The following is a 12,809-nucleotide window of genomic DNA, read 5'->3' as shown; positions in this document are numbered from 1 at the left end:
CGACTCGCGTCTGACTTTGCCTGAAAACCGAACATAATACGCACTGCTCGCTTATGCAAATACCATTATGATGCGTCATTTTGATGCTGTGGCTTGTATTTCTCCAGCACACATAGTGCCAGTTTTGTATATTTAGCAAAGTTTGAGAAACACTTATCACAAACCAAATTATTTATTAGGACCCGACGTTTCGGGACCAACTCGGTCCCTTCCTCAGGGGCGACTAAAGTTCGAGGTCCGCTTCCCCTTTCTCAACACGTGGCGAAGTCCAATTGTGTACACGGAGGGTAGCGTCCCCGGATTCCTGTTCACTGCTGCACCTGTCAGCCGGATGAACCACGACTCGACGTGACGTCTTTTGAAAGGGTTGGTCTCCACGTACCCAACCAGGCGGAGTTCCGCCGAAGATGTTTTCGTTTGTAGATTTAGGTATTGTACGAAGTTCGGGCAAACAAAGCTTCTCACAGGATTTCGTATGCCAAAGCACAATGAGGCCAAGGTACGCTCTGCCGTAAGGGCAATGTATGTGTAGTGTGCCACGCATTACAGAAATGCTTACACACATCACATCGAAAAGGGAAGGAGTCAAGCAATGCATTATAGCTTTTGGAATGTAATTATGTGTCCCCATGATCACAAATCCGTGCTCAGAGTTAACTGAAGTGTGTACATCGGTGCTAATGCAAAAAGGCAGCCTAGGCAAACGTTATCTTGTAGTTTCCTAGAAATGAAATCAAGGAAGACTGACTGCTTCCTCATCGCTATTTTCTTTTGTGCCAAAAAATTATGTTTCGCCATTTCCTGATATCAGGAAAGTAATTTGACAGATAAAACCGGGAAGGGAGGACGGAGGTACAGCGGACGCCTGGAAGCGTCTGAGCTCTCCTAAAACATTAGGGGCGCCGACCTTGTGAAGAGGCCGAAGATATGAAGACATCGGCCCGCCGCTAAAACCAGAAACTTTTTAGAGCAATAAATGTTTTCTCTCTCTCTCAATGCTGTTGCTTTCGTATGACCATGTTGGCAAGATCTCTTTACTGTTGCATATATGAACACTGTTTTTTTTTTAAGAAAGAAAGAAGCACGTACCATCAGCTACGACCACTACGGCCCCCCTTTCTTTCCTTCCTCTTTCACTCCCACCTTCGTCCCTTCCCTTACGGCACGCCCCGCCGCGGTGGTGCAGTGGTAAGACGCCCGACTACTGTGCAGGTGTAGCCGGGTTCGAACCCGACCTCGGCGGCTGCGTTTCGATGGAGGCGAAACGAAGAGGCGTCCGTGTGCTGTGCGATGTCAGCGCACGTTAAAGATCCCCAGGTGGTCGAAATCACCCCGTAGCCCTCCACTACGGCTCTTCTTTCTCCCTTTCCACTTTAACTCCCCACCTTCCTTCCTTCCCTTACGGCGCGGTTCAGGTGTCCACAGACACAAGTGTGACAGATACTGCGCCTTTCCCTTCCTGTGAACCAATTATTATTATTATTATTATTATTATTATTATTATTACCATCAGCTACGTTTGCAAGCCAGCATGTCAAACAGGTGTAAAATCATCCGGAACTAATTACGGATAATTTCGCGCACACAATCCAATCTTTTAGAGACGTCACGATGCAAAAGGGGCAAGACAGCGTACCGAGAAAGAAACTTGGAAACACGTGTTTGCCCCGCCGGGGTGGTGCAGTGGTAAGACGCCCGACTACTGTGCCGGAGTTCCCGGGTTCGAACCCGACCTCGGCGGCTGCGTTTCGATGGAGGCGAAACGAAGAGGCGTCGTGTGCTGTGCGATGTCAGCGCACGTTAAAGATCCCCAGGTGGTCGAAATTACTCCGTAGCCCTCCACTACGGCTCCTCTTTCTCTCTTTCCACTTTCATTCCCACCTTCCTCCCTTCCCTTACGGCGCGGTTCGGGTGTCCACAGAGCAAGTGTGACAGTTACTGCGCCTTTCCCTTCCTGTGAACCAATTTATTATTATTATTATTTAAACAGGTGTTTACTTTTTGCTGTTGTTCGAACTAGTATAGGATTTCTGCATACCTGGTAGATACTTGGGTACCCTTCCTGTGTTCTGCGTGCGAGCTGCCTCGCTTTTTTTTGTTCTTTTTGGGCTGCAATTTTCTTCCCGAGAGGCTAGCTTTATTAACATGGTGTCCTGCTTTTTTATGTATCAGCAAGGTGCACTTGTATATCGAGCTCCACTCGCGAAATGGTTAAGCGGACAGACACCTGAAAATGAGAAGGAGTGGGTATAAAAGCAAGACGTTTTGGGTGGCGCACCTACTCATTGCTTTTGCCAACTTTCCTTTTGCCATTCCGCAGTCGCTCGCAAATCAACTTACGGGGTTAGCAGTGAGCCTTTCCGGAATCAATATAACCGAGACTCAGTTGCGAACCGGCGCGTGAAACGCTCTTCATAATTCCGCTTGTCTACCGTGAGGATGATAGCGAGATTCTGCGAGTGACAGATACTGCGATTGGCGCGCAATTTGAAAGTACCAGAGACTAAAATAGTTGAGTCATTCAATTAAGGTGACGTCAAGAATGTGACGTCACCCATCTGTCGTCAGCTTTGAGGAACAAGCAGGGATGAGTGACCTCCAACGCCGCAGGGCGGCGCTTCTTACCTTCCACCGTTGACATGCTGCGCCTTCCTTTCCTGTAAGCGAATTACAGGACGCCGGTGAACTTAGACGCGCTCGACATGGAAGCCAAGGAGAGTTTAGCTCCTGGCGAACGGCGCAGAAGACTGGAGAAATTAACTTCTTCTGATCCCGAGGTAGTCACTGCTTTTCGCTACGTATATCCAGGCCTTGCAGAACTAACCTATCTTTAATGTTTTTTATACGTCGAAGGAACAGCGGCGCTTACATACATATTCAAGGGCTTTGATTTTCTGTCAGTGAACTCCTTTATACCAGTTCCAGTAATCATTTATTTGTACATACGTGGAAAAAGAGCGGTTATGGACATATATATTCACGCACCACGTGCCCAGTAGACGTACCTTCTACTGCTGACGATGGAGACACAGTAGCACACATTTGCACATAATGCCATTTTGGAAATCTTAGTCAGGTACACCAGGAAAATCAAATTTCTTAGTAGCGTACTGCTGTTCACGGAAATCAAGATGCTGAACACTCTTCATTATCGTTGTGTATCTTTTAACGTACAAAGCTATTATCCTGTATATTTGGAACGCAAGGAAATTCAGTCTCAGAACATTAGTACCTACAGTGTTGGTGTGGTATCACTCTGCGTAATGTAAGGAAGTTACACAAAATTCCAAGCATTTCAGAATCTGCACTTGACGACCGGCGGTTACGTTTCTGTGGAGGTGAAACGAAGAGGCATCCATGTGCTGTGCGATGTAAGCGCACGTCAAAGTTCCTCAGGTGCTCGAAGTCATCCGCAGCCTTTCACTACGGCTCCTCTTTCTTTCCTTGTTTCTTTCATTCATTCTTTCTTTCCACTTTCACTCACCGCCTTTTCCCTTCCCTCACGGCGCGGTAGAGGCGTTCACATAAATAAGTGCGACAGATACTGCGTCTCACCTTTCCTGTGAACCAATTTCTAATATTATTATTATTGCCCCGCCGGGGTGGTGCAGTGGTAAGACGCCCGACTACTATGCCGGAGTTCCCGGGTCCGAACCCGACCATGGTGGCTGCGTTTCGATGGGGGCGAAACGAAAAGGCGTCGGTGTGCTGTGCGATGTCAGCGCACGTTAAAGATCCCCAGGTGTTCGAAATTACCCCGTAGCCCTCCACTACGGCTCTTCTTTCTCCCTTTCCACTTTAACTCCCACCTTCCTTCCCTTACGGCGCGGTTCAGGTGTCCACAGACACAAGTGTGACAGATACTGCGCCTTTCCCTTCCTGTGAACCAATTATTATTATTATTATTACCATCAGCTACGCTTGCAAGCCAGCATGTCAAACAGGTGTAAAAGCATCCGGAACTAATTACGGATAATTTCGCGCACACAATCCAATCTTTTAGAGCCGTCACGATGCAAAAGGGGCAAGACAGCGTACCGAGAAAGAAACTTGGAAACAGGTGTTTAATTTTTGCTGTTGTTCGAACTAGTATAGGATTTCTGCATACCTGGTAGATACTTGGGTACCCTTCCTGTGTTCTGCGTGCGAGCTGCCTCGCTTTTTTTTTGTTCTTTTTGGGCTGCAATTTTCTTCCCGAGAGACTAGCTTTATTAACATGGTGTCCTGCTTTGTTATGTATCAGCAAGGTGCACTTGTATATCGAGCTCCACTCGCGAAATGGTTAAGCGGACAGACACCTGAAAATGATGGTTGGTTGGTTTGTGGGGTTTAACGTCCCAAAGCGACTCAGGCTATGAGAGACGCCGTAGTGGAGGACTCCGGAAATTTCGACCACCTGGGGTTCTTTAACGTGCACTGACATCGCACAGCACACGGGCGCCTTGCTTTTCACCTCCATCGAAAAGCTGCCGCCGAGGCCGGGATTCGATCCCGCGTCCTTGGGAACAGTAGTCGAGCGCCGTAACCACTGCGCCACCCCGGCGGGGTACCTGAAAATGAGGAGTGGGTATAAAAGCAAGACGTTTTGGGTGGCGCACCTGCTCATTGCTTTTGCCAACTTTCCTTTTGCCATTCCGCAGTCGCTCGCAAATCAACTTGCGGTGTTAGCCTTTCCGGAATCAATATAACCGAGACTCAGTTGCGGACCGGTGCGTGAAACGCTCTTCATAATTCCTCTTGTCTACCGTGAGGATGATAGCGAGATTCTGCGAGTGACAGATACTGCGATTGGCGCGCAATTTAAAAGTACCAGAGACTAAAATAGTTGAGTCACTCAATTAAGGTGACGTCAAGAATGTGACGTCACCCATCTGTCGTCAGCTGTGAGGAACAAGCAAGGATGAGTGACCTCCAACGCCGCCGGGCGGCGCTTCTTACCTTCCACCATTGACATGCTGCGCCTTCCTTTCCTGTAAACGAATTACAGGACGCCGGTGAACTTAGACGCGCTCGACATGGAAGCCAAGGAGAGTTTAGCTCCTGGCGAGCGGCGCAGAAGACTGGAGAAATTAACTTCTGATCCCGAGGTAGTGACTGCTTTTCGCTACGTATATCCAGGCCTAGCAGAACTAACCTATCTTTAATTTTTTTTTATACGTCGAAGGAAGAGCGGCGCTTACATACATATTCCAGCGCTTTGATTTTCTGTCAGTGAACGCCTTTATACCAGTTACAGTAATCATTTATTTGTACATACGTGGAAAAAAAGAGTTATGGACATATATATTCACGCATCACGTGCCCAGAAGACGTGCCTTCTACTGCTCACGATGGAGCCACAGTAGCACACCTTTGCACATAATGCCATTTTGGAAATCTTAGTCAGGTACACCAAGAAAATCAAATTCCTTAATAGCGTACTGCTGTTCACGGATTTCGAGATGCTCTTCATTATCGTTCTGTTTCTTTTAACGTACAAAGCTATTATCCTGTATATTTTGGAACGCAAAGAAATTTAGTCTCAGAACATTAGTACCTACAATGTTGATGTGCTATCACTCTGCGTATTGTAAGGAAGTTACACAAAATTCCGAGCACTGCAGAAACTGCACTTGACCGCCGGCGGCTGCATTTCTGTGGAGGCGAAACCAAGAGGCATCCATGTGCTGTGCAATGTCAGCGCACGTCAAAGTTCCCCAGGTGGTCGAAATTATCCGCAGCCTTTCACTACGGCTCCTATTTCCTTCCTTGTTTCTTTCATTAATTCTTTCTTTCAATTTTCACTTACCCCCTTTTCCCTTCCCTCACGGCGGGGTAGAGGCGTCCACATAAACAAGTGCGATAGATACTGCGCCTTACCTTTCTTGTGAACCAATTGCTAATATTATTATTACTATTAGAAATGCGAAACCCTGAGCTTTGTTGCGGCACACGGTATATCGTGCGTCCCTTGCAGAATTGTAGCTCTCTGCAAAACAAAAGAAAAATTGGTTGGTTGGTTGGTTGGTTTGTGGGGTTTAATGTCCCAAAGCGACTCAGGCTATGAGAGACGCCGTAGTGGAGGACTCCGGAAATTTCGACCACCTGGGGTTCTTTAACGTGCACTGGCATCGCACAGCACACGGGCGCCTTGCTTTTCGCCTCCATCGCAAAAAATTGAGAAACATGACGCTGGAACAAAAGAATTTTACGACTTCAAAAATAGCACACCACCAGTACAGAAGAGCAAAATACTAGAGAATTAGTTGTAGAAAAGCATATAACGTAGCTTTCCTTTTCTATCAGCAACTCCATCACACTAATTCTTGAAGCAGTTCTCAGTTGTTATCCATACTTGATTCTACGTCGAAGAACAGCGGCACGAACATATATATTGATGCCTGACATTGAAATAAATCGCTCTGACAAAATACTATAGCATTCAGTTTCGCTCGTAATGTGCTGAGGGGACAGTTTAGTCAGTGCAATGCCGCGCGATGGGTCGACACTTACCACTATCAAGTTCAAGTATGTTTATCAGTTCAGAAATAAACGCACTTTGGTGCAGGGAGTGCTGTTACGCAAGACCAACATACTTACTATATAAACCTTTTTAAGGAGTCTCTGATTTTTAACGGTTGTTTGGAGTGACAGCATGATGGCTTGGGAATGGCGTGACAAGGTATCTAGGGATCGTGAACCATGGAAACCTATAAAAGGCTAATCAATAAAGGAGCCAAACAACTTATTTTTTTCATTGTAGATACTAAACGACTATGATGCATAAGCTCCGCCCCTAAGGGTGTGACGCAATAGCGTAGGCTACCCGCCAAAAGACAAAGCCCCGCTTTAAACAAGCTCCATGAATAAGCCTGCTTGGCCTAGGAGTAATGAAAATGCACGTGGTAGTAGAAGGCGCCATCTGATGCTAATAACACGCTCATATATGAAAGGACAGGCCCCAGTTGGTAGACCTTGCCGGACTTGTGTTTTCGTGTTTTGCAATCGAAGAAATGAGACAGACACGAACTTGAGTGGCGAACAGTGGAACACTAGACGTTTACTCAAAGAGTTTACTCAAACAAAGAGTTAGTCGCTGGTATTTACATTGATTACTCCAAAGCATTTGATCGTTTAAATCATAGGACATTGCTCAAAAAGTTAGAAGTATACGGAATCCGAGGTGTGCCCCTAGACTTAATACGCTCATATCTGGAGCATCGTACACAAAGTGTTAGAATAGGCGAAAATCTTTCTTCCTCAAAGCGTGTTACTATGGGCGTGCCTCAAGGGAGCATCCTGGGGCCCCTCTTATTTAATTTTTATGTCAATGATATTGTAAACATTAGTGCAAGGCCAGAGTATATAATATATGCGGATGACACAACACTCTTATTTCGAAGCAATGACTACAACGAGCTTGTAAATGACATAAATGAATCGTTGAATCATTTGAGCACATGGAGCAAACTTAATTCATTAGAAATAAATGTAACCAAAACAAAAGCAATGTTATTTTTCGTAAGACAGTCATCGTTGCCAATAATGTCTCTAAATAATAGTATAATTTTTGGCCATGCTCCTATTGAAATCGTTGACGAAGTAAAAACACTCGGTGTTTATTTTCACAAAAATATGTCCTGGGATAGGCACGTAAATGAAACAATTTCACGCCTGTCAAAAGTAGTGGGTATATTAGCAAAATTCCATTTCTTTCTACCGGCCAAAATTAAGCTTCACATATACAATTCATTGTTCTTGTCTCAACTAAACTACTGTTTCCTTGTATGGGGTAAAACTACACAAACAAATTTAAATCGATTATATGTACTTCAGAAAAAGGCGGTCCGCCATATAGCTGGAGCAGACTACTATACTCATACCATACCGCTTTTCAAGAACTTTAGAATAATGCCAGTGACCCATCTCTATTCATACAACTTAGCCGTTCGCTACAAACAGCACATTGCTACCTCTGAATCTGCACTACTTTCCATCGCCAATTTAAGAGCACTTGCACGAACATACCCTTCACGTTCTACAGATACTTGGATTGTGCCTTTTGCGAGAACAACATTTGGCCAGCAAATGCTCGCATATCTTTTGCCCTCTCTCTTAAATTATCTTCTCCAAAGTAAAGTTGATATTGAAAAGGTTAATAAGAGAACAATACATTTATTTTTTATGTCACAGATGTAAATATGATTTGCTGTTTTCTTTCATTCTTTTGTATTTTCTGGATTTCATGCTGCATTCATTTTGATGGTATTCATTGGCCCTGTTGATATTTCATGTTGTGCAGTTATATTAAGCTTTTCCGCAGACTGAATTATGTGGAAAAGGAAGATGTTTGTAACTCTTGTTTAAAACTACAATCTGAATTTTGGATGCACCGATATTGTAATTACTAACCCCTCGCTGTTGCCATGTATTGGGGCCCGAGCGCCGTCAAGTGAATTAACGTTCACTTTTTGTCTCGGGTCCCTCATTTCTTTTTGAAATGAAAAAAAAAAAAATAAACTTCAAACTTCAAACTAGATGAGCACGTATTCAAGCTTTCACTGATATTTTCATAACGAAATTTGAAAGGGAACACAAATCCAGGAAACGTCGTTTTGTACTTATTGAAAATTATCAATAAAGAATAAAATATACCAAAGGAAATTCGAAACATTGTCTTCGGATTTTTATTGGTGCTCTTCGCTTTCACAGATATTCTGCTTTTTTTCCGCTAGGGGACGCTGCTCAGAAGACCGTATCGTTGAGAGAACGGAATAGCGCGACTCCGACGCCAGATTGGCTGTTGAATGAGGCCTTTAATTCGATAACGTGAGAACGTCTTTTAGCCCAATAGATTAGTATGGCCGTTTTGGACGCATAAGGCAAGATCCGGAATGTTCTTGTTCAAAATAAAGCTTCCAGCCTTATGTTCGCGCCCACAATTAACAGGAAGCAGCTCATTTTACTCTGGCTTGGGGGCATTTCAATTTAATGGTTCCTGGGATGATAAGCGGTCACAATGGCTCACAAAAAAGATAGCTATGATATGTGCTAGGAGACCTAACGTGAAATTGATGCGCTTTCTAATTCAAAGAACGGTTTTACATCACCTCACTGTCATCGACATCTGCTCACCTGCGCCAGCCGCGTGCTCGCTGCACGCTCAAAGCTCGAGCCGAGAAGATCGAGAGCCCCACGAGAGCTAGTCAGAAGACCTGCAGCTGTTCTCAAAAGCGCCACCGCTTTCTGATGGATTCCACGCAGGGAAGCCAAACGACAACTGGCACCCAGCTCACGCAAGCCAATGCAGGGAGACGCCAGGATGCGGACGTCGAGGGTTCCAGGCTCTCCTCGACAGAACGCCGTCAAAAGCAGCGGCGCTCCCACGGACGACGCCTCGACTGCCAACGCCTGTCGGAGGGTGCTGGAGTATCCTCCTCGGACAGCACCGGGGCTGGAGTATCCTCCTTGGGTGGCGCTGGTGCTGGAATATCAACCTCTGCCCGCGCCGGTGGTGGAGTATCCTCCTCGGGCAGGGCCGGTGCTGGAGTATCCTCCTTGGGTGGCGCTGGGGCTAGAATATCAACCTCTGCCCGCGCCGGTGGTGGAGTAGCCTCTTTGGGCAGGGCCGGTGCTGGAGTATCCTCCTCGGGCAGAGCCAACGCCGCTGTCCAGTCATCCTTGCCCGACACGGGGGGAAATGAGCCAGGTAGTGCATTCTACTTACTGTGTCATCAACATTATCGAGTGACGCATAGGTTTCTTGCCCTTCCTTAAGTGCAACCGCAGCGGATAGTGACTCTATATCTGCATGGCACTGAGCATCGTATTAGAGGCTGTATTCAATAGAATATCTGGCATTTTCGTTATTGTGAGCTAAACACCGCGGGTATGGGTCTAGCAGATGATATTTTGGTGGGCACGTAAGGCCTAGTCTTGATTCTTTGATGGGTTATATGACACAACGAGAGCACGTGATGTCGGCACTTACGATATAAGATTACAGAAAAGGCCACATGTGTTCGGAGAAGACGACGATCAAGTGAAGCTGCACTCCCGCACTTGCTCGCATGACCTGATATGTTAGTTCCTGGGCTAGCGATGTTTTTTTCCCGCTAGCTTTGGTTAATGTATCACATCGTTATGACAGATTTATACACGGGTTGCTCATTTAGGGTGTGATTGTGATACAGTAAGCAACCTCTCAGAGCTCCTGGATGGCGATACAGTCATGAGCTACTATTTCAGGCTGACATGTCGTACTGCCTTATGTGAAGCGGTGCTTATATAAATGTCGCCTGTTCGCTCAAGATCTGCATCTTGAATAACGAGGAAAAGTTATGGACAAATGGTAATCAAAACGTATGTGATATATGAGGCAGGAATTGATAGTTTCTTAATTAAGGCGGCATAAACTACAAATACGCTAACGGGGAGGGCGCAAGGACAGTCGCAGTTGGGAGCCCTAACGCTATCGCTACGTACATACCTTAATGTCGAGGAAGAAGTGTCCCGTTATGTTCTTGCATTCATCACCGAATTACTAAGTTGTGATCTTATTGACCATGATTTACATATGAACGGAACCGTTGTCTATGGGGATGGTAGTGTTAAAGAGGTTTGATTTGGTTTTTAGGGTTTAACGTTCCAAATTGACTCAAGCTGTGAGGCATGCCCTAGTTTCGGGCTACGGAAGGTTCTAACCGATTGAGTTCTTTGACACTCTCTGAAATAAACCCACTTGGGAGTCTTGCTTTTCACTTTCCTCGAAATCTGCTGGAGTTTGGGTTAAGAGTGCCAAAGAGGTACTTCGCATCATCGCTGGAAAGTGGTTTTGATGAAAGGAAACTTCACAGTAAATGTGTTGTGTTTCCTTAAAGAAGCCAACTGCGCTGCAACAGAAGGCACGAAGAAGGCCGCGAACGGGAAAAGACAGAAGCAGTGCGGTAAGGGAGGCATCTGGAACAATTTGTACACCCTGAGAATCTTTAGTGTGTATTGGCATCAAAGAATTCGGAGACGTCTTTGGTGCGGAGGACCCGTAATCGGTCCCACCTTCGAATGCTGCGTTTGAATCGGGGCGAAGCGGAAACGGCGCTCTTGTGTTGTTCAATGTCAGTGCAGGTTAGCGGTACCAAAGTTGTAGAATCTATTTCTAATCTATTCACTACGACGCCACTTCAGACATGCGCATGCGCACGGTATCGGGTATTGCACTTCATGGGTAATGGAAAGGGTAGCTGTTAGAGTCGTGGTCGACACCATTGCGTTGTGCCGACAGTGGCTTGAAGAAGAGATGACAAGCAATGTATACGGGTGGGACAATTGCAAAAGTCAAGTATTCCAGGCAAATTTCGACAGCTCGGAAATGGTAAGCGCGCACTCGGATAGTAAATACGGACTTTTTCTTTTCATAGCCGTGACCTCATTTTGACGAGGTGAACTCACTGTGGCAGGACTATAGAAGAGAACGGTTGTCACGAACGCAACTTTGGCGTGGTTTCAGACAACAAAAATCAAGACTGAGATTCCTTCTATAGCAGGAGCGTCGGCTCCTACACGCTGGTCAGCACGTAGTACAGCAGTGGCATTACACGGAGCGAAAGCAAGGAAAAGGTCCTCACACAGCAAAAGCAAGGGAGAGGGTAGCCGGGTTTCAAGTCAACAGAAGTATAAAGTAAAGAGAAAAAGGTCACAACACAGTATTAGGTAATTATTTCAAGTCACGGACCGGTCCACTGTAATGCGGTCGACCAGCTTCAGATTTCGCGAAATGAAATGTAGCAATTAAGCGGCGCCACTTTGGCGTGGCTATGTGGGTGCTCGGAAATGAACTTTGTGATAAATCGAAATACAGTGCACATCCTTTTGAGGCTAGGTCAGGTTGCCTTAAGACCACACATTATAGAAACAAACATATCTAGAAAACCTACAGGAGGGGAGTCGCGTTAGGTCTGTAAGGAACAGCAAAGCATTTCTGATTGTGAATAGCTAATTATCAGTGTGCCGAGAGCGGCTCGTTCAGCAGCCTTAATTGTGGCCGTGAGATTCGGAGATAGCCGGCATAGTGTTAACACTGGAGAAGTAAAGGCGACGACATATCAGAGCATTAATTGCATACTGGTCTAAATAAATTTCGTTATGCACAACAGAAAGTGTAACCAACTAGTACAAAATATAGATGGAAATAAGCAGCTGCATATTTAGGGCGTTTAAGCGAAATATGATATAAATATGTTAAAACGTGTCTTTTCAGCGTGGATTTGGCTTCAGGTCACACATACTCATTCTCAAGCAGTAGTAATCTACTTAATTGTGTGAAAGATTATCCGGCATGAATTTAAATGACCGCAGTAACCAAACTGTACAAACGTGACTGCGCGGCTTTGGAGTAATATTGACTCGGTATACAAATCTCCCGAATTTGATTCTCAACTCACAGAAGCTATACCCGAGAACGCAGCTTTTGCCAAGTCTGCCATGCCATGCGGTCTCCTGAATTCATATTCTTTCTTGTCTTGGTCCCTCAGTCGTTTTGCAAATGACAGCAATTAGTTCAAATTACGCGTCGGAGGTGATCGACCCAGGCCGTCTTGGGCTGCTGCAAATCAATGGACCCAGACAAAAAGCTCGAGTGGCAGTCATCTGAGGGGAAGGAAAAACCAAGCAAATGAGCGTGCGCAGATTTTGATTCCTTGGAAAGGGCTTTTCTGCCTCGGATGGTCTTGCGTTATTAGGGCTTTGAAGCGAGACTCACCTACCCAAAAAGTATCCGGTGGCAGGCCGTTTGAAACGATGAATGAGATTAGACAACGAGACATCTATTGTTC

Source organism: Amblyomma maculatum, chromosome 8 (genome assembly GCF_055883805.1).
Source record: "Amblyomma maculatum isolate TAMU_Amacu chromosome 8, ASM5588380v1, whole genome shotgun sequence".
NCBI lineage: Eukaryota > Metazoa > Arthropoda > Arachnida > Ixodida > Ixodidae > Amblyomma > Amblyomma maculatum.
The sequence above is the reverse complement of the archived record's forward strand: the minus strand, read 5'-3'. Positions refer to the sequence as shown.